Source organism: Rhinopithecus roxellana, chromosome 2 (genome assembly GCF_007565055.1).
Source record: "Rhinopithecus roxellana isolate Shanxi Qingling chromosome 2, ASM756505v1, whole genome shotgun sequence".
In the NCBI taxonomy this organism is placed as follows: Eukaryota; Metazoa; Chordata; class Mammalia; order Primates; family Cercopithecidae; genus Rhinopithecus; species Rhinopithecus roxellana.
Genome location: NC_044550.1, coordinates 46890156 through 46912924, shown reverse-complemented (window position 1 = coordinate 46912924; position 22769 = coordinate 46890156). Strand labels below are relative to the sequence as shown.

General features: G+C 42.5%; 1 protein-coding gene and 2 non-coding genes across 3 annotated transcripts in view; 1 reads left to right on the top strand and 2 right to left on the bottom strand.

Annotated features, from left to right (window-relative positions):
- The window catches only part of ABCG2 (ATP binding cassette subfamily G member 2 (Junior blood group)), a 140558-nt gene that overhangs the window by 106122 nt on the left and 11667 nt on the right, over window positions 1–22769 (bottom strand). The gene's annotated exons all lie outside the window — the stretch shown is intronic.
- Window positions 1759–1867, top strand: LOC115895975. Its single transcript, XR_004056020.1, has one exon. It is a non-coding gene; the product is annotated as a U6 spliceosomal RNA (small nuclear RNA).
- On the bottom strand, window positions 7254–7379 carry LOC115896269. Its single transcript, XR_004056171.1, has one exon. It is a non-coding gene; the product is annotated as a U6atac minor spliceosomal RNA (small nuclear RNA).

Genomic DNA, 22769 nt, shown 5'->3' with positions numbered 1-22769 from the left:
ACCTCAGGTGATCCACCTACCTCAGCCTCCCGAAGTGCTGAAATTACAGGAGTGAGCCACTGCGCCCAGCCAAAACAATATTTGAAGCAATTATGAACTGAGAATTTCTCCCAAATTAATGTTAGATACTAAACTATAGATTCAGGAAACTCAAAGAATACCAGGAAGAATAAATCCCAAGTAAATTACACATAGGTATATCATATTCAAACTACAGAATATCAAAGATAGAGAGAAAATTTTCAATGAAGCCAGAGGGGAAAAATATTCTTAACTATAGAGAAACAAAGATAAGAATTATATCTGACTTATTAGAAACCATGCAAGCAGGAAGAGAATGCAGTATATTTAACACGTTGGTAGAAAAATAACACCAACTTAGAATTCTGTATACTGTGAAATTTTCCTTCAGATTTAAAGAAGAAATAGACTTTCTCTGACAAATAAATATCAAGGGAATTTGTTGTCAGTACATCTGTCTTGCAGAAGTGTTTTTTAAAAGTTATTTTACTTTATTTTATTTTTTAAATAGAAGACCCAGCATGGTGGCTCATGCCTATAATCCCAGCAATTTGAGAGGCTGAAGAGCGCAGATCACTTGAGCTCAGGAATTCAAAACTAGCCTGGGCAACATGGCAAAACCCCATCTCTACTAAAAATAAAAAAATTAGCCAGGTGTGGTGACACACGCACTGGTAGTCCTGGCTACTTGGGGGGCTGAGGTGGGAGGATCACTTGAGCCTGGGAGGTCAAGTCTGCAGTGATCCCTGATCATGCCTGTGCACTTCAGCCTGGGCAGCAGAGTGAGACCTTGTCTCAAACAAACAAACAAACAAAACTGGAGACATGGTCTCACTATGTTGTCCAGCCTGGTTTCGAACTCTTGGCCTCAAGTGATCCTCCCACCTCAGCCTCCTAAAGCGCTGGGATTACAGGCATTGGCCAACATGTCTGGCCAAAAGATGTTCTTCAAAGAGAAGAAAATTGATAAAGGTCAGAAAATCAATAAAGGTCAGAAAATGAAAGCTGCATAAAGAAAGGCCGTGTCAGTAAAAGTTTTTTTTTAAAAAAGAGTGGCCATCACTTAAAGACCCTATAGACATTAAAAGGATAGTAACAAAACTATTCTCACAAATTTAATAACCTAGATGAAATGGACCAATTCCTTGAAAGATGCAATCTGCCAAAATTCACACACACAAATTAGACAATCTGTAAAGATCCAGGATTATTTTAAAAGTTGAATCAATAATTAATAAAATTCCAAAACAGAAAGTCCCTAGCCCCAGATAGATTCACTGGCAAATTATATCAAACATTTAAAGAAGCAGCTGTATAAGTTCTTTTTTTTTGAGACAGTCTCGCTGTGTCGCCCAGGCTGGAGTACAGTGGCATGATCTCGGCTCACTGCAAGCTCTGCCTCCCAGGTTCATGCGATTCTCCTGCCTCAGCCTCCCAAGTAGCTGGGACTACAGGTGCCCACCACCACGCCCGTCTAATTTTTTGTATTTTTAGTAGAGACGGGGTTTCACTGTGTTAGCCAGGATGGTCTTGATCTCCTGACCTCATGATCCACCCGCCTCAGCCTCCCAAAGTGCTGGGATTACAGGTGTGAGCTACCTCGCCAGGCCACAAGTTCTTTATAATGTCTTTTAGGAGACAGAAATAGAGGGAATACTTCCTAACTCCCTAGCTACTCAAGGACCAGGGAGGACCATTGTGGGCTTCACCTGGGAGCTGGTTAGAAATGCAGTATCTGTGCTTGCTTTGAGAGCACGTATACTAAAATTAGAACAATTCAGAGAAGATGAGCATGCCCCCCCTACACAAAGACAATACACAAATTTGTGAAGTGTTCCATATTTAACAAAAACACATTTTTAAAAAATGCAGAATCTTGTGCCTCAGTATAGGCCTGCACTCAAAACCTGCAAGTTCGTCAAGATCCACAAGTCATTCATGCGTACATTAAGTATTAAGAAGTACTGGTCCTCCAACTATCTGCATACTGGAGTCTCCAGTATGAATCAGAAGAAATTCTGATTTAATTGGTGTGAGTGTGGCCTGGGCTTCGGGATTTTTAAAAGCTCCCCAGGCAATTTTAAAATTCAGCAAAATCTAAAGAGAGGTCTTAGAAGCCAAGATCACAGAATGAATATCGGTGAAGTATCATTTTGCTTACCTCAAAGGGCCTTATCAATGGCAGTATTCCATGGGCTGCCATCTAATCTGCTACTAATACATAAAATCTCATAATGCCCCCGGTCAACTTTCCACCAAGAAATTTGAGAGTCTAGGCGTTATGTGATGACTCACATCTGTAATCCCATCACCTTGGGAGGCCGAGGCAGGGGAAGTGCTTGAGGCCAGGAGCTCAAGACCTACCAGTGCAACATAGGAGCACCCCATCTCTACAACTGTATATATATATATATATATACATACATACATACATATATATATATATTAATTACCTGGGCATGGTAGTGTTGTAGGACTTTCTTCTTAGGGTCCTTGTCATACAACCAGTAAAGATTAGGCTTGCAGACACTTTGAAGGGTGAGAAAAATGGAATTTATTGGGTGAAAAGGAAAAAGGGGAAATGGGGACTGAAAGCAAAGTGAGAGTCCTGCTAGCTGGTCTCTTGCCTCACAGATTGAATCACAGGTTACCACCCTGGAACAGGAGAGAGTCCAGGCTCCTCCCCACTGCAAAGGGCTCAAACTTCCAATGGCTCCACCCCATTCTCCCAGCGTAGGGGCTGGTCAGAGGTTCTCCCAGGACCCCTTTATACTTGGCTGTCTCAGTAGTACATACCTGTAATCCTAGCTACTCAGGAGGCTGAGGCAGGAGGATCACTGGAGCCCAGGAGTTGGAGGTTACAGTGAGCCTTGATCGCACCACTGCACTCCAGTCAGGCCAACAGAGAGGGACCCTGTCTCTAAAAATAGTAAATATATAATAAAATAAATTTGAGAGATTATATTTTTAGAAATATTTGTTTCAATAGTTTAGTGGCATAGAACTCTGTACTTTACCTTTTCTCTTTCCCTTCCACCAAAATTCTTTACACTAATAGGGTAGGTTTCCATTTAAATAGATGTAAATTAATTAATTAAAAATGTTTTATTTAGCCTGTTATTAAGCCACAAATTATACTTTAATTTAATGAAACTAGTGTTCAGCAAAATGCCAGTTTAATGGGGTTCCAACTTAAAAGCAATAAAACATTGAGGGTAATTCAAAAGACTGTATTGCAAATTACTCAGGAACTGGAGAGGTGAGAAGAGAGTGGGGGATGAAATTGAGGAGGAGGCGAAAAGATGAAAGAACCGAGGGAAAGACCAGAGAAAAAGGAATACTCCCCTGTTCTTTTTTGTTTTGTAAACTGTTAATGACAAGTAGATTCTAGTAGCTGAATTCAATGATCCAGGGCCCCAACAAACTGACAGTCATGGCTGGTTTCCATAGTTAACAAAATGCAGAACTATTTATTCAAAGAGGTTTAATCAGAATGTTCGAATATTGGAGCTTAAATATAACTTGAGAGGTTTGCCTAAAAAACTTAAACTCAGGTCAGGTGTGGTGGCTCATGCCTGTAATCCCAGCACTTTAGGAGGCTGAGGCAGGTGGGTCACCTCAGGGCAGGAGTTCGAGACCAGCCTGGCCAAAATGACGAAACCCTGTCTCTACTAAAAATACAAAAATTAGTTGGGCATGGTGGCGGGCGCCTGTAATCCCAGCTACTTGGGAAGCTGAGGCAGGAGAATCGCTTGAACCCAGGAGGCAGAGGGTGCAGTGAGCCAAGATCGTACTATTGCATTCCAGCCTGGGTGACAAGAGCAAAACTCTGTTTCAAAAAAAAAAAAAAAAAGAGAAACTTAAACTCATGTTTAAGACTTTCCTTAAACATGAGAAGGCAAAGGGGCAACTACATTTTTCTGATATTATCGGAGTAAAATTATTCCAGTGGCACAAGATTTTTTTTTTTTTACAGATTACCCTGAGATACTTACTCTCTACTTTTGTACCAGAAAAACTTAAAGTCACAGCTGGACCAAAGGTATGTCAGTTCCAAACTTGAAAAGAAAAGGTAACTCTCTAAATATAATTATTCCTTTTTAATCACTTTGCAAATTTTCTCTTTCCTCTTCTGTTTCTCTAGTTCTTTTCTTCAAGTAGGAAATGATTGTGTTTGCTTCGCAAAGACCTAACACACAGCTGTAAAGAATTCAAGCTGGCCGGGCTTGGTGGCTCACGTCTGTAATCCCAGCACTTTGGGAGGCCGAGGTGGGCAGATCACAGGGTCAAGAGATCGAGAATATCCCAGTCAACATGGTGAAACCCCATCTCTACTAAAAATACAAAAAATTAGCCGGGCATGGTGACAGGCGCCTGTAGTCCCAGCTACTCGGGAGGCTGAGGCAGGACAGTCGCTTGAATCTGGGAGGCGCAGGTTGCAGTGAGCCGAGATCGTGCCACTGCACTCCATCCTGGTGACAGAGCAAGACTCCATCTCAAACAAACAAACAAAAAGAATTCAAGCCAGGCAGTTGTCTGCTGCAGAACATATAATATTGATGATATATGTTTAGTATGCCATTTGGACATGGAGAATAACTTTGCTATAGCTATTCAATATAACCAAGAGCATAGGCATAAAATACTCACAGTCGCCAATAGTTCCAAGTGTACGCACAAGTTTTGCACATCTTCAGTATATTTTAGATCCTAGATCAGTTAGCCTTACTTGGTAATGCAAGAAAGCTTCATTTTATTTTATTTGTTCTGTTGCCTTAAAACAAAGGGAGATAGTTGACAGTGTTTTAAAGGAATAAGAAGAGTGGTTGCTTTTGGCAGAAGGGAATTTGTCATTCTCTCCATCAGAGAAGGATTAATTGTATTGTTTTGGAGGCAGTGGGGATTAGGATGGGAATATTTGAATTTCATTATTAGAGTAGGTGGGTGCTGCATAAAAATATACTTGAAACTAAAGTCCTATGCTGCCAAAATATTTGCCAGTTAAGTGCAAAATATATTTGCAAATCCAACAAAACAGGAAGACCAGAGTGTCTTGAACAATGTTGCTCAGTGTCTTGAGAGTACTGCCAATTCTTATTCTTGGCTTTGTTTTCCGAAAGCTGCTTCCTCTTTGGCTAGGAGCTGTTCACCTTTTCCTGAAGCACGTCTACCAACAGGGGCACACTAGGAAATCTCTAATGAATTCCTGTAGTTTTATTTCCTTCAAATTCCACTGGCAGAGAACTTGACAGTGTGGTGAAATCACTGAAGATGTTAATACTTGGGCTTTTCCCTACAAAATCATTGAAAAGTCTTCCAAACACACCAGCAGATTGCTCTTCCAAGTCTCAGGACAATCTTTTTTTTTTTTTTTTTTTTTTTTTTTTGAGGCGGAGTCTTGCTCTGTCGCCCAGGCTGGAGTGCAGTGGCGTGATCTCCGCTCACTGCAAGCTCCGCCTCCTGGGTTCACACCATTCTCCTGCCTCAGCCTCCCAAGTAGCTGGGACTACAGGCGCCCGCCACCTCGCCCGGCTAATTTTTTGTATTTTTAGTAGAGACGGGGTTTCACTGTGTTCGCCAGGATGGTCTCGATCTCCTGACCTTGTGATCCGCCCGTCTCGGCCTCCCAAAGTGCTGGGATTACAGGCTTGAGCCACCGCGCCCGGCCCCGTCTCAGGACAATCTTAATCTTAAAATGCATAAGCATTAAACCCCTAAGATATGTGTTCCAATTATGTTTTGAAAGTTGTTTTCTCTGAAAAAGTAGGAATCTAAACTTTTCTTTTCACACTACCTTTCCATATACAAAGAGACTCCAACTAACTTGGCATTAAAAATAAAAACTATAATATAAATGACCCATAGATAGATGTACACTTTATTCTGAAAACTTACCATTCTGTTCCACTTTCATAAAGTTACTCTTATCCTTTATATGTCCCATCAGTTCTTCCTTTACAATGTTTGAGGATTTTGTCTCTCTCCATAACCTCTAACCTTACTTTATCTTAGCCCTTTATCATTTTATCTTTTTTTAATTTATTTTTTTTTTGAGACAGAGTCTCACTCTGTTGCCCAGGCTGGAGTGCAGTGGCATGATCTTGGCTCACTGCAACCTCTGCCTCCTGGATTCATGCCGTTCTCCTGCCTCAGCCTCCCGAGTAGCTGGGACTACAGGTGCACACCACCAGGCCTGGCTAATTTTTTACTTTAAGTAGAGACGGGGTTTCTCCATGTTGGCAAGGATGGTGTCGATCTCTTGACCTCATGATCCACGCGCCTTGGCCTCCCAAAGTGCTGGAATTACAGGAGTGAGCCACGGCACCCAGCCACCCTTTATCATTTTATATCTGGCCTATCTTCCAAGCTAGTCTCTGCCAACAATACTTTGTTCTCTAATCCAACCTAAACTGTCCTATACCCTGTCTCCAGTATAATCTTTATTCCAGAACTATCAAACTCTTTCTTCATATTGTTGCCCGTTGAAAATCTGCTAGTTCTCCCAACTGAAAGAATCAAGTCCTGGCCAGGCGCGGTGTCCGGAGCCATGAGGCCCGGAATTAGCCGACCTCTGTTGTTAATCTCCGTAAAGCGGAGACAAGATGGCACATTTCCGGGTTCTTCATTACAGACATTCCCCGCGCGCGTGCAAACTGTTCCCGCGCGCGCCCAAACCTTTCCCGCGCGCGCAAACATTTTCGCGCCCAGGAAGATATGCAGCCTACTGTGTAGGCGCGATCCCGCGCCCGGGAAAATTACAAACCCACGGCGCATGCGCAATTGTAATTTGAGAAAACCCGGCCCCCCCTTACCGCCCAGGCTCAACCTCTTCCTCTGCCAGCCTATATAAGGCATTGCACCGCCACCATTAAATGAGACTTGATCAGGCTATTTGTCTTGTCTCCATTTCTCGTGTTTTCTTGTCTCCTCCATTCCCATTCCCCCTTCCAGGGCCCGTTCGACTGTCCTGCAGGTCAGGACAGCGCGGTGACCTGTAATCCCCGCATTTTGGTAGGCCAAGGTGAGAGCTTTGCTTGAAGCCAGGAGTTCAGCACCAGCCTGGGCAATAGAGCAAGACCCTGTCTTAAAAAAGTAAGTGAATCAAGTCCAAACTCCTGATCTTGGAAGCATGGCCACCACATCCTGATGCTACACAGCCTTTCTCCACTCTTCTCCTTTTTTTTTTTTTTTTTTTTAAATTTTTTTGCAGTTGTTTCATTACAACAAAAGAATAAAAATGATAGTTGGATGCCATGAAGTGGGTGGCAATGCCTTAACTGTATGCTTGTTGTCAGGCCTGAGGGCCTCTTCCATCCTTGTCAAGAGAAGTGTTAACCTTCTTTCCTTTCATACAATACTCTCCACTCTTCTTTTCTAAGACATTTAGGCATCTCATAATCCTGCCTCTTATTTTCTCACTTCCATCCTTTGTTCACATTCTTGCTACTTGTGCCATTCCCTGTTGTCATATTTTAAAATCCAATGTATTAATTTTCATACCTAGATCCAGGCCCACCTCCATGAAGCCTTTCTTCACTACCACTCTAGCCCACAGTGGTCTCATCTTCCTTTGAGCTCTTAATATTTATTCTTGAAACAACGAACCCAATAATCCTATAGACAGGTTTTTTTTGTATAAACATAGAAATTGACCCTGCTGGTCTTAAAGTTTAAAACTTATATTTGTTTTATCTGTTGCATTTCTTCTCTGCTATATAAATCCCTAATTTTAGTTGGTCAGGGAGAAGGATTTGAGACTGAGCCTGTATCTCCTCAGCTGCAGCACCCAATTAAAACCTTCTTCCTTAGCAATACTTGTCTCAGTGATTGGCTTTCTGTGTGGTGAGCAGCAGGACCCTAGACCAAACCCCTGGTGTTTTGGTAACATTCTCACTTCTATTCATTTAGTAGCTTATCATTTAATGACTCTTTCCTATCTCCAAAACCATTTCATTTTAGAAATGTTTACATCTTATTCTCTCAACTATTATACATCATGATCTCTTCCATTCATTGAACAAATATATACTGGATTTACTAAGTGCCAGGTACAATGGTAGGTATAGGAGAAAGTCCCTGTTTTCTCATTAAACTGCAGTTCGCAAAGCAGTGTTTTGTTGTTGTTTGAGACAGAGTCACACTCTGTCACCCAGACTGGAGTGTGGTGGCACAGTTTCAGCTCACTGCAACCTCTGCCTCCTGGGCTCAGGTGATTCTCCTGCCTCAGCCTCCCAAGTAGCTGTAACTACAGGCATGCACCACCACGCGCAGCTAATTTGTATATTTTCAGTAGAGACGGGGTTTCACCATGTTGGCCAGGCTGGTCTTCAACTCCTGACCTCAGGTGATCCACCCACCTTGGCTTCCCAAAGTGCTAGGATTACACGCGTGAGCCACTGCGCCCAGTCTCAAAGCAGTGCATTTTTATGCATAACAAGTATTTACTTTATGCATAGCAAGTATTTACTGCTTTACTTGAGACCCCTGCCACACTCTTCATAATCCAATGGAGAAATCTCTAGAACATTAAAGAATATTAAAAGACTAGAAAGATGAGCTTTTATTAACTTTTTCTGGGCTTTTAACACTACAGAGTTACCAGCTACTACATGAGTTCAATTGGACTTCCTACTTACTGATTTTTTTTAAATCACATTTTAACATTATCATCAGAGGCAGAATCTGTAAAGTGGTATAATATGGTTTCCTATGAAGTGGCATAAACAGGTCTACATCCTAGTCTCCTTCTTTTTAACTGAAGTCTTAGTGACACGAAACTGTGGACAACTGGAAAAAAAGTCTTTCTGTTCGAGGACAAGAAATCTGCTATTGGGTGATGAGATATATTAAATTTGAGTTTTTTTGATCTCCTCGAGGGATATTTTTCTTTTTCTTCTCTTGAGACAGTGTCTTGCTGTGTCACCCAGAGCTTGAGTGCAGTGGCATAATCTCAGCTCACTGCAGCCTTGCACTCCTGGGTTCAAGCAGTCCTCCTGCCTCAGCCTCCCTAGTAGAGAATATAGGCATGCCATGGTATACCTTGCTAATTTTTTTACTTTTAGTAGAGATGAGGTCTCACTATGTTATGCGGGCTAATCTCGAACTCCTGAGCTCAAACAATCCTCCCACCTGAGCCTCCCAGAGTGCTGGAATTACAGGCATAGCCACTGCACCCAACCTCATTTTTTTTTTTTTTTTATATCCCTGTCAGGGCACAATGAGGGATATTTTTGTTGGCTGAAAAGTCTATTCAAATGTTTATGTGGATTTTAGAAATTAATATTTGATAATTAAAGTTGTAAATTTAAGACTACTTTTTCTTAGGGCTGTAAATTCAGTGTACAAATATGATTGCTATATCAGTAAGTGTAGTAAATTTCAGTATTCACTTCCAAGGAATCTCTCAATAATGGTTTGGTCTAATTTATAATCTTAGTTCATTAAACATTTCCAAATACTTTAAACTGTACTTGGAAGTTTAAAACATCCAGTTCCTTAGAGTGTCATTGGGATTGCCCTAGACTACCTCCATGTTCAGAGATTCACTGAAACAATTTACATAATTCAGTATATATAACCATTCTACTCACAGCTAAGATTTATTACTATTACAACAACGTTGCAAGGATACACAGCTGGATGATAGAGATGGGATTTCACCATGTTGGCCAGGCTGGTCTCGAACTCCTGACCTCAGGTGATCTACCTGCCTCAGCCTCTCAAAGTGCTGGGATTACAGGCAATGGCCACCACTCAGGGAAAGCTATAGGGAGAGTCTGGAGAAATCCATGGGCAAGCTTCCTCAAGCTCTCTACTTCCCATGAAGCGTCACACAGAGCACACACTTCCTCCAGCAATGAAAATGCAACATGTGTGCAATACTTTGGACTGGGGAACTCCACTAGAGACTTAGGGCCCAAGGATTTTAGGAGGGCTGGTCATGTAGATACACTCTGAAACCAAACTTTCAGAGTCTCGGAAGGAAAGAAAGCAAGTGTGTGACCCACCCTTATCAGTTAACTGGGGACACTGTGAAGCAACTTCCAGATGCTCCCTAAGAATCAAGCTCAAAAGCAGGCCTTTCTAAGGATAGCAGCCTCAAACAGATCTTCTCTGTTAACTTTTTTCTGCATACAAGGTACTTCCATTTTCTAATTTAAAAAACTAAACTTTCCCAAGTGCTCAAGCAACCCAGACAAAGCAAATAAATTGAAATCATAAACACGGCCAACCTTGCTTATTTTAAGTACTCCAGACTTGTAGTATTGCAACTTTAAATAAAAAACCTAAATTACTTATTTAATTATGACATTTGAAATTTAACTGACAAAATTGGTCTTAACCAATTAACCTGGGAGGCGGAGATTACAGTGAGGCAAGATCATACCTCTGCACTCCAGCCTGGGTGACAGAGCGAGACTGTCTCAAAAAAACAAAACAAAACAGTTCACACCTTGGCCGGGTGCAGTGGCTTAAGCCTATAATCTCAGCACTTTGGGAGGCCGAGGCAGTCGGATCACTTGAAGTCAGTTCAAAACCAGACTGGCCAACATGGCGAAACCCTGTCTCTACCAAAAATACAAAAATTAGCCGAGTGTCGTGGCACGCACCTGCAATTCCAGCTACTCGGGAGACTGAGGCACAAGAATCACTTGAACCTGGGAGGCAGAGGCTGCAGTGAGCAAAGATCGCACCACTGCGCTCCAGCCTGGGCGACAGAGTGAGACTCCATCTCAAAAACAAACAAACAAACAAACAAAAAACACCAAAAAACAAAATAAATAAAAACAAAATCCAGGCTGGGCGCCGTGGCTCGTGCCTGTAATCCCAGCATTTTGAGAGGCTGAGGCAGGTAGATCACCTAAGGTCAGGAGTTCGAGACCAGCCTGGCCAACATGGTGAAATCCCATCTCTAATAAAATACAAAAATTAGCCGGGCGTGGTGGTGAGCGCCTGTAATCCCAGCTACTCAGGAGGCAGGAGAATTGCTTGAACCTAGGAGCTGGAGGTTGCAGTGAGCTGAGGTCATGCCACTGCACTCCAGCCTGGGTGAGAGCGAGACTCCGTCTCTAAAAAAAAACACAAAAACAAACAAACAAACAAAAAAGTTCATACCTCTTTCTATAAGTAAAAAAATAAACATTTTAAGTGAAAGAAAATACGTTTTTCAGTTTGATTGGCAGGGGTTGTGTTGGTGGTAGCGATGTTATGTAAAATAATAAGTGATGATAAGTTTTAGATTCAAGCTACATGGTAGTAGCAATATGCTATGCTCTTCCTTTGCCAAAGATAACCTAAAGATAAAACTAATAAACAGAATCCTCTCTGCTATTCACCATTTTCCCCAGTTGCCAGTTATTTTTGACTCAGTTATTTTTGACTGAATATGATTTTTGCTTTTGTACCCTAGTGGTAGATCCCTCTTTGAATACATCTTTTTTTTTTTTTTCTTTTTTTTTTTTGAGACGGGGTCTCACCCAGGCTGGAGTGCAGTGGCCGGATCTCAGCTCACTACAAGCTCCGCCTCCCAGGTTTACGCCATTTTCCTGCCTCAGCCTCCCGAGTAGCTGGGACTACAGGCACCCGCCACCACGCCCGGCTGAATGCATCTTAAAGATGTGTCTTACAAAACAAAACAAAACAACCTAAGCATCTTGTATAAGACTATTACCTTGTGGGTATTTCTACAGGTGTAGAATCCTAATGCACATATAAGTTGGTAATAAAATATATTTTGATTGAATTAGATATAATTAGGTTAAAGGTGTAAGTAATGTAAGTAATCCTACACACACACACGCACACACACACACACACACATACATATATACGTTTAAGACAGAGCCTCTCTATGTTGCCTAAGTGGGACTAGAACTCCTGAGCTCAAGCAACCTTCCTGCCTCAGCCTCCAGTGGCTGGGACTGCAGGCAGGCACCACTGTGCCTGGCTAGTAAGGCAATATTTTTGCGTTCGTTGAAGGGGAGTAAAATAAACTGTAAAATCTATTTGTAGTTTATTTTGAAATGCTCTCCCCAGCAGCCTTACCTTCTCCTTATTTTCTTGAGGTGCTATTTATATTCATCCCATTCAGTGAGGATGAAGGATGTTGTTCTAAAGCAAAAAGAATGGTAGAAATAAGCCCCAAATGGTTAAAAGTGTGCTGGAAGCTGTAAATACATACTTTTTTTTAAGAGATGGGATATTGCTCTGTTGCCCAGGCTGGAGTGCAGTGGTACAATCATAGCTCACTGCAGCCTCAAACCTCAGCCTCCTGAGTACCTGGGAATATAGGCACTTGCCACCATAACTGGCTAATATTTTGTAGAGACAGTCTTGCTTTGTTGCCCACACAGGTCTCAAACTACTAGCTTCTTCCCAAAATGCTGGAAGGACAGGCATAAGCCACCATACCTGGTCCATACATACATTTTTTTTTTTTTTTCAAGGAATAACAGAAGCCAGAGTTGATTTTATTTGCATTTGTTCAGAAGAAGCGCAGATGCAGTGTTTTGCCCCTGTATTCCCAGCTACTCAGGAGAACGAGGTGAGAAGATTTCTCGGGGCCAGGAACTCCAGGCTGTAGTGCCCTGTGACTGCACCAGGGATTGGCCACTGCACTCTAGCCTGGGCAACACAGAGAGACCTGGTCCCTAAAAAAATAAAATAAATAAAATAAAATATAAAAGAAGAAGAAGAGAGAGCAGTGTGGCTAATTAAGAAGAGAATATGTTAAACGGGACTTAACAAAAGCCATTTTCATTGTGTATTTTTAAAATTATTTTATTTTAGATTTGGGGTTGCATGTGCTTGTTTGTTACATGAGTGGATTGCATACTGGTGGGGACTGAGCTTCTAGTGTACCCAGTGTCCAAACAGGGTAATTGTTCAACCCCTGCCCCCCCACTTTTGGAGACCCCAGTGTCTGTTATTTCCATCTTTATGATCGTCATCATGTTTTCATTTTAATTTTCTTTTTGAGATGGAGTCTCACTCTATTGTCCAGGCTGGAGTGCAATAGCGTGATCTCGGCTCACTGCAACCTCCCCCTCCTAGGTTCAAGCGATTCTTCTGCCTTAGACACCCGAGTAGGTGCGATTACAGGAGTACACCACCACACCTGGATAATTTTTTTGTATTTTAAGTAGAGATGGGGTTTCACCGTGTTAGCTAGGATGGGCTCGATCTCATGACCACATGATCTGTCCGTCTTGGCCTCCTAAAGTGCTGGGATTACAGGCGTTAGCCAATGTGCCCAGCAGAGAACGCTTTACTTTCAAATGACCGAGATATTTTAGGGAACACAGCAATTCTCTTAACTTGAAAATACAGTCAAACTGGTACTGCACTAAAGGGAAAAATGGGATAAGCAATAAATATAACTAGAGATGTGGGCCAGAGGGAAAGTCTTTCTCAATCCTCTCTTCCAGATAAAATCAAGTTTGGCCATTTTTCTCTTACCTGATTGCAAGTCAAAAGCATTTCGAACGATTTATGAGAATTAGAGCTTTTGGTGCACAGCTAGTTTATTCTTAAATTGCCCATGCTTATATAGTGTAGGAGAAGGTGTGAGCCTATGTCCCAATTTACACATATTGCCCCCAAATAATTATTAGTAGTGTCCTCTTCCTCTCTCAAAAGTATGATTGCCCTAGCTTTAGGTGAAAACCAAAAGGAATCATTTGCTGGACTCCAGCGCCCTCTTGTGATTAAAATTTCACATTCTGCTATTGCTTATTCTGAGATGAGAAACTACTAAAAAATATGAACATCCCAAAGTGGATCATCTAATAACTTTCCCCAGAAGAGCTCAGCTTTGAAATACATGTCATTACACTTTAACACTGACTACCTCTGCATGGTTGCTGCCATCTTCAGATTTCAGAACCATGTCCTGCATGTATCAGTAATTGTAGCTCCTGGTACTGTCACTCTCTGTGACACTACTTCTGTCTTAATTCTTGGTGAATTCTGTACCTCCGAAAACGATCTCCCCAGCAGTCTGGCCTCTGACTACTTTGAACTTCTCTCCTCCAGTGATCTTGTTCTCCACCCTGCCTTAGCTATGTACTTGCAGGTCATGCCATAGAATTTATAAGCATAGTCTATCTTTCTGCCTAAACCCCTCTAGTAACCCAACCTCCAGTAAACCTTTGATCTTCCTCCACCAGGGCCTACAATCCATTAATTACGCCAGTATTTCACTGTGCCTCACCCCTCACTGCTTTCTTTAGTCACCATACCTGCCGAAATTCCATGATCATTATAATTATATTCTTGCAAACGCCCTCAGCTCCTCTGCTCCCCTTTTGCTTTGTCACTTGCTTGGCAAAACCACAAACCCTCGTTAAATTCCTGTCCCCCGCCCCGCTCTGTGCCTGTACCCCTGCAGTTGAATGTGGGTGGAGAAAAACACGTAAGAATAATAAATTATTTGATCTTATGTTTGAATTTTTAGTTTTTTTTGAGACAGGGTTTCACCCCGTGACCCAGGTTGGAGAGTACAGTGGCGAGATCTTAGCCCACTTCAGCCTTTGAACCCCGGGACGCAAATGATCCTCCCACCACAGCCTCTTGAGTAGCTGGGACTACCGATGAATGCCACCACACCCAGCTAATTTTTAAAAATTCTTTGTAGGGACAGGGTCTCACTGTATTGCCCAGGCTGGTCTCAAACTCCTGGGCTCAAGCAATCTTCCCGCTTTAGTTTTTCAAACTGTTGGGATTACTGGCCTGAACCACCAAGACCTGTAATTATCTGATTTTAAATTCATGATCAAGAATCCCAATGCCAGGACCATCAGTAATGCCTGATAACTCATACTGTACTTCCCTAGCCCATTCACTCTTCTATTTCCTATTTCAACACCGTCACATTTTCATCTTTCCCCTCCCATAGTCATTCTCAAATGATAACCTTATGCCCTACTTGACTGAGAAAAATGAAGTAAGCAAAAGAGAACTTCAGATTCTGTTCACCGTATCTGCCCACCCACTGGCATCCTCTGCCTTCTCTCCCATTACCCTACCCTAGAGGAACTGTCCATATTACTAAGGCCTAAAGCAATGTCTCTACTTTGCATGAAATACCATCCCCTTTTTCCTAACTCAATAACAGCACTTTCCCCCTTTCTCTTCTATATCATTGCATGCATATATATATACACACACACACACACACACACACACACACACACATATTCCTCTCCACTGATGTATTTCCCCACAGTATAAATATGCTATATTTCTTTTTCGTTTGTTTGTTTTTGAGATGGAGTCTTGCTCTGTCGCCAGGATGGATGGAGTGCAGTGGTGCGATCTTGGCTCACTGCAACCTCCACCTCCTGGGTTCAAGTGATTCCCCTGCCTCAGCCTCCCAAGCAGCTGGAACTATAGGCACATGCCACCACGCCCAGCTCATTTTTTGTATTTTAGTAGAGACAGGGTTTCACCATGTTGGCAAGGATGGTCTTGATCTCCTGACCTTGTGATCCACCTGCCTCAGTCTCCCAAAGTGCTGGGATTACAGGCGTGAGCCACCACACCTAGCATCTTTTATTAATTTTGGGGGGGGCGGAGAATAGAGTCTCATACTGTCGCCCAGGTTACAGTGCAGTGTTTCGATCATAGCTCACTGAAGCCTTGAACTCCTGGGCACAAGTGATCCTCCCACCTCAGCCTCCTGAATAACTGGGACTACAGGTGCACACCACCATGCCTGGCTAATTTCTGTATTTTTCGTAGAGACAAGGTCTTGCTGTGTTGCCCAGGCTGGTCTCAAACTCTTGGGCTCAAGCAGTCTACCCGCCTCAGCTTCCCAAAGTGCCGGGATTACCACCACTGGCCCACTGTTATTTATTTCCCCCATCCTTAAAAATATTCCTCTTGATTCCACATCTTCTTCCAACTACTGCCCTATCGTTTTGTTCTCTTTTACAACAAAACTCTTCAAAAGATACTCACTTCTTCAGTCCCTCCCCCATTCTCTCTCAAATCCACTCCAATCAGAACGATGAGACATATGACAAATTGTTTTAAGCCTTTCAGTTTTAGAGCGGTTTGTTAGGTAGGGATAGATAACCGGAACAATATGCCAGAGAGAGTACAGGTCTTCTCTAGGAGGAGAGAGAATCTATATACTAAGAGAGTTGGGCCAGGTGTGGTGGCTCATGTCTGTAATCACAGCACTTTGGGAGGCTGAGGCAGGAGGATCACTTGAGCCCAGGAGTTCAAGACCAGCCTGGGTAACAAAGGTCCCATCTCTACAGAAAAAAAATTTTTTGTAACGATTCTCCCATCTCAGCCTCCCAAGTAGCTGGGACCAGAGGTACATCCCACCACACTCAAATCTGTTTTTGTTAGTTAGTTAGTTCATTTGTTTTGTAGAGATTAGGTCTTGCTATGTTGCCTAGGTTGGTCTCAACTCCTGGGCTCAAGTGATTCTCCTGCCTTGGCCTCCCAAAGTGTTGGTATTACAGGTGAGAGCCACAATGCCTGGTCTACAAAAATTAAAAAAATTATTAGCCATGCACAGTGGTGCACACCTGTAGTCCCAGCTATATGGGAGGTTGAGGCAGGAGGATCACTTGAGCCCAGGACATTGAGGTTTCAGTGAACCATGATTATGTCACTGCACTCCAGCCTGGGTGACAGAGTGAGATAGTCTTAAAAAGCAATTTGGAAAAAAAAAAAAGAGAGAGTTGCATGATTTTGCCAGATATCAGAAGAGGACTGGGGAAGAGCTGAGAGTGTAAATTATAAGGGTGTTGGACCAATGGGGATAAAGTATAATATTCAAGCCAAATTTATTGACCTGGGTGTACTCCCCCAGGATTTAGAATATAGAATGTTGGCTAGAGTACCGGGGATGGTTCTAACAGTCTGAAAAGGTTAGCCAATGAAAGCCTGGACTCAATGATAGTCTGGAGTTAATGAGATTGAAATGCCATAAATTCCCTAACATATTACAGACAAAGGGTTAGAAAATTCAGGGAAATAGGACTGGGTCCATTATGTTCAATCTTCTCAGCCATTTACTAACTTGACTCTTCTGGGAAGATTCAAAAAGCTCTCCTTTCACTAAGACATGAGGAAATGCACTAGTGAGCCAGGGACTAGCATCCTCAAGGAGCACTATAGGTCAGAGGTGTTGCTGGACGAGGCTGCAGTGAAAATGTGTGCTTTCATTTCAGTGGGAATAATGGGGTCCTGACATGTCAAAGGCCAGGTAGTAGCTTCACTGTTAGGGACGACATGGTGCCACTACCACAGTAAACCACAGAGATGGAACAGTAATCAAACTGCTTTGATCTGCTGAGCCCTCTGGCAAGGGCTAATGGATGATGGGGTCCTGAAAAATCATTAATTCACTGCTTCCTAAGATGCTGCTTGACATCTAGGCAGAAAAAAATCTAGATCTGTTAGGCAGAACCCTAACTTGAGTTGCCAAACCGTGCATTGTACCTAATTCCCAGACCTGCGTCAGTTCAGAGACTGAAAGCTCCATCCACCGAAGAATACCATGAATCTTCCTTTAAGCCAGTGTTTCTCTCAACCTTGGCCCCACTGACATTTTGGGCAGGGTATTTCTTTGTTATGGGGGCTAGCTTGCGCATTATGGATCTGAAAATGATGATGACACTGACAAGAAAGGGACGACTATACTTCGGTGTGACTGTTAAACCCACTTAGGCGTGACTGTTAAAGACTGTGCTGAAGGGAAATCCTCCCTGTGGACAGAACCTTGAGTGATATATCTGGTTGTTTACTTCATAGCTTAAGGCACAAAGATCTCTGATGACTTATGAGCCGTGGCTAGTGGATTGGCTGGCTGGCTGGAGACTTGAAAAAAACTAATTGAAAAATTGGTGGTTAGGTGGACTATGCATGGATCTTTTGGAATGGACACAGAGGGTGGGAATATTTGTGTGCCGCATATATATCCAGTAGATTGTATCACGATGGTGGAGGTTCTCAAAAATCAGATGATCAAGATGACCTATTTTGTGAATGTCAGTAAGCCTCTTTCTCCAGGTATCCCGGTGCTTGTTCAGTGGCTCCGTGTACAAACTGTGCCAGCATGGAATGAAGTTACGTGTGAGCTAATAACATGGTTTTCCCTCACCAAGGCTGCTCTGACTATACCTACTGCTGAATGTCCCATTGACCAAAAGCTGAAGTCAACACTAAGCCGTTGATAAGGCACTATTGTCTGGGGTGACCAGATGGCCACCTAGTAGTAGCTGATTGTGTGAACTCTTCCCAACATAAAAGGAACAGCCCTTTATCTTCTCAGGAATAGCTACATGTTCTGGATAAAATTTTGCACTGCAGCCGAGTCCCGTGGTTCACACCTGTAATTCCAGCACTTTGGGAGGCTGAGAAGGGTGGATCACCTGAGGTCAGGAGTTCAAGACCAGCCTGGCCAACATGGTGAAACCCCCCCTCTCTACTAAAAATACAAAAATCAGCTGGACGTGGCAGTGGTCACATGTAATCCCAGCTACTCGGGAGGCTGAGGCAGGAGAATCACTTGAACCCGGGAGGCGGAAGTTGCAGTGAGCCAAGATCATGCCACTGCACTCTAGCCTGGGTGACAGTGCAAGACTCCGTCTCAAAAAAAAAAAATTTTTTTTAAATTTTACATTTTATTCCCTGCCTGCAGAGTTTCTACTAATACTACTATTATGAAGTTACAGAATGCCTTATCTGTTGCTTTGATATTGCATATAATATTGTCTGTGATCACAAGCATATATTATGGTAAAAGAGGTCTCGTATTCTCAAAATTCAGTATATACTTAGATCTTACAGAGCAGCTGGCTTGATAGAACAGTGAATTGGCCTGTCAAAGGCTCAACTGTAGTGTGAGCAGGCATACCCTGCAAAGTTGGGATGTTGTCCTACAGGAAGGGGAAGATACCTTAAACCAGCAGTCAATATTTGCACATAACAAGACTGCATGGAGGCCAGGCGTGGTGGCTCATGTCTGTAATCTCAGCACTTTGTGAGGCCGAGGCAGGCAGATCACTTGAGGTCAGGCGTTCAAGACCAGCCTGGCCAACATGGTGAAACCCTGTCTCTACTAAAAATACAAAAATTAGCCGGGTGTGGTGGTGCGTGCCTATAGTCCCAGCTACTCGGGAGGCTGAGGTGGGAGAATTGCTTGAACCCGGTAGGTGGAGGTTGCAGTGAGCCAAGATCACACTACAGCACTCCAGCCTGGGCAACAGAGTGAGACCCTGCCTTAAAAAAAAAAAAAAAAAAGAATGCATGTATACATGGGACTAAGCATGGTGGCTCACACCTGTAATCCTAGCACTCTGGGAAGCTGAGGCAGCAGGGTCTCTTGAAGCCAGGAGTTCAAGACCACCCTGGGCAGCATAGACTCAGACTCTAAAAATACAATATTAGCAGTGCACAGTAGCACGTTCCGGTAGTCCCAACTACTTAGGAGATTGAGGAGGAAGGATTGTGTGAGCCCAGGTGTTTGAGGCTGCAGTGAGCTATGATCACACCACTGCACTCCAGGCTGGGTGACAGAGTAAGACTATGTTTCTAAAAGTTAAAAAAAAAAAAAAAAAAAAAGGAACACATGAGTGTGAGAACCCAGGTAGAATGTTTCTGCTATCCACACTGGTTTCCCAGGTGTTTCTCTAGAACACTAGACATGTTCCTGCCTCTGTTCCCTCTACCTGAAATACTTTCCTCCCAGATGGTCTCTTCATTCCCTCTCAGTCTTTCTTCAAATATTTGCTCAAATGTCAACCTCTTCACAAGGCCTACCCCAATTACTGTGTTTAAAATTGCAAAACCTTTCTTTGCCTTCCTGATTACTCCTTACTATGCATCTCTCTGTAATCCTCTCACCGTCTAACATACATTATTTATTTGTTTATTGTTTATTATTTGTCCTCCTCCCTCTAGAAAGTGAGCTTCGTAACAGCAGGGATTTCTATTTCATTCATTGTTCTATCTCCAGTGACTAACACAGTGCTGGAAACATAGTAGGAACTCAATAAACATTTCTCTTGTTTTTTAATTAATTTTTTATTTCCCTAAGATTTGGGGAACAGGTGGTATTTGGTTACATGAGTAAGTTCTTTAGTGGTGATTTGTGAAGTTTTGGTGTACCCATCACCCGAGCAGTACACACTGAACCCAATTTGTAGTCTTTTATCCCTTACCCCCTTCCCACCCTTTCCCCCGAGTCCCCAAAGTCCACTGTGTCATTCTTATGCCTTTGCAACTTCATAGCTTAGCCCCTAATTATGAGTGAGAAGATACGAATATATAATGTTTGGTTTTCCATTCCTGAGTTACTTAGAATAATAGTCTCCAATCCCAATAAACATATCTTGATTGACTTGAATGACTATCATCAAAGTTCTTAGAGAAGAGTAGACAGTATCTCTAGTCTGTTATCTTTACCTATGTCAAGGGTTGGTTGGTAAACTTTTTCTGTAAAAGGCCAGATAGTGAATATTTTAGGCTTGTGGGATATGCATTCCTTTTGCGATCACTCCACATTGGCATTGTAGCACCAAAGCAGCCATTGACTAAGGTAAGTGAACGGGCAATAAATGGAAAGGAAATAAGGGAATTGCTGAGGTCCTGGGAATTGGGAACCTGAGCAGGGAGGTGATGTGAAAAGTGCATGACAGGAAATATTTTACACAGATGTGCGTGTACACTTTTCTTCATGCCTTCTCCACTATCACAGCTAATACAGTTTTGAATTTAAATGTTCAGTTTGATTTTGACTTTTGAGCATTGTACATTTAAAATTGCCACAGAGTACATTTACTAATACAACCTCCAGGTGGAACCCTTTCTTTTTCTCAGTGCACTGTTCCACAATCATTCACTGAATATCTACTATGTGACAAAAACGAAGTGTTAGGGTACAGTTTTGAATCAAGCAAAGATCTTATGCTGGAAAAGGTTATATTCTAATGGAGAAGACAGATGATAGCATGTATAAAAAAGGTAATTTCAGCTAGTGATATGTTCTACAAGGAAATTACATAGAGCAATAGGAGAGCTTCCCTGAGGACATGCTATTTAAGCAGAAAACTGAAGAATAAGTAGGAGGCAGGCATGCAAATACCTGAGGGTAGAGTTGTTTTACTTTATTCTACTGTGGTAAAATATTCATAATATAAAAATGTAGCATTCAAACCTTTTTTTTTTTTTTTTTTTTTTGAGACAGCGTTTCACTCTTGTTGCCCAGGCTGGAGTGCAATAGCGTGATCTTGGCTCACGGCAACCTCTGCCTCCCCAGTTCAAGTGATTCTCCTGCCTTAGCCTCCCAAGTAGCTAGGATTACAGGCACACACCACCACACCCAGCTAATTTTGTATTTTTAGTAGACACGGCATTTCTGCATGTTGGTCAGGCTGGTCTTGAACTCCCGACCTCAGGTGATCTGCCTGCCTCGGCCTTCCAAAGTGCTAGGATTAAAGGCTCAAATAATTTTTAAGTGTACTGTTTTATGGCATTAAGTATATTCATTGTTGTGCAACCATCACTACCATCCATCTCTAGAACTTCTTTCATCTTCCAAACTGAAACTTCTTGCTCATTAAACAACCCTTCACCTTCTCCCCAATGGCAACCATTCTACTTTCTGTCTCTATGAATTTGACTATCCTCAGTACCTAATATGAGTGGAATCATATTGTATTTGTCCTTATTTCTCTTAGCATAATGTTTTCAAGGTTCATTCATGTTGCAGTCAGAATTTTCATTCCTTTTGAGGCTGCATAATCTTCTATTATCTGTGTATACCACATTTTGTTCATTCATTCAACAGTTGATGAAGATTAGGGTTGCTTCCACTTTTGGCTGTTGTGAATAACGCTGTTATATATATGGCTGTATAAACATCTGTCAGAGCCCCTGCTTTCAGTTCTTTTGGGTATACAACTAGAAGTGGAACTGTGGGATTGTATGGTAATTCTGTGTTTAGTTTTTTGAGGAACCACCATACTGTTCTCCACAGTAGCTACACCATTTTACATTCCACCAACAGTGCACAAGAGTTCCAATTTCTTCACATTCTTGCCAACAATTGTTATTTTCTATTTGTTTGTGTATTTCTTTTTCTAAAACATCTAAAATGTGTTTATTGGGGTGGTTTCCCATTGATCTTGATTCAAAGTGCTTTTAGTGCTGCCTCCTCCTGAAGGAGCATCCTTCTGTCAGCCTTGCTTTTCCTCCTGTAGGCTGACAGAGAACAGTAGAGCAGTGATATAGTTTGGCTATGTCCCTACCCAAATCTCATCTTGAATTGTAGTTCCCATAATCCCCATGTGTCGTGGGAGGGAGTTGGTGGGAGGTAATTGAATCATGGGGGCGATTACCCTCATGCTGTTCTTGTGATAGTAAGTTGTCATGACATCTGATGGTTTTATAAAGGGCTTTCCCATCCCACTTTGCTCGCCACTTCTTCCTGACACCATGTGAAGAAGGACATGTTTGCTTCCCCTTCTGCCATGATTGTAAGTTTCCTGAGGCCTCTCCAGCCCTGTAGAACTGTGAGTCAATTAAACCTCTTCCTTTTATACATTGCCCAGACTCTGGACGGCCCAGTGGCTCATGCCTGTAATTCCAGCACTTTGGGAGGCCGAGGTAGGTGGATCACTTGAGCTCAGGCATTCAAGACCAGATTGGCCAACATGGTGAAACCCCATCTCTACTATTAATACAAAAATTAGCCAGGTGTGGTAGTGCACACCTGTAATCCCAGC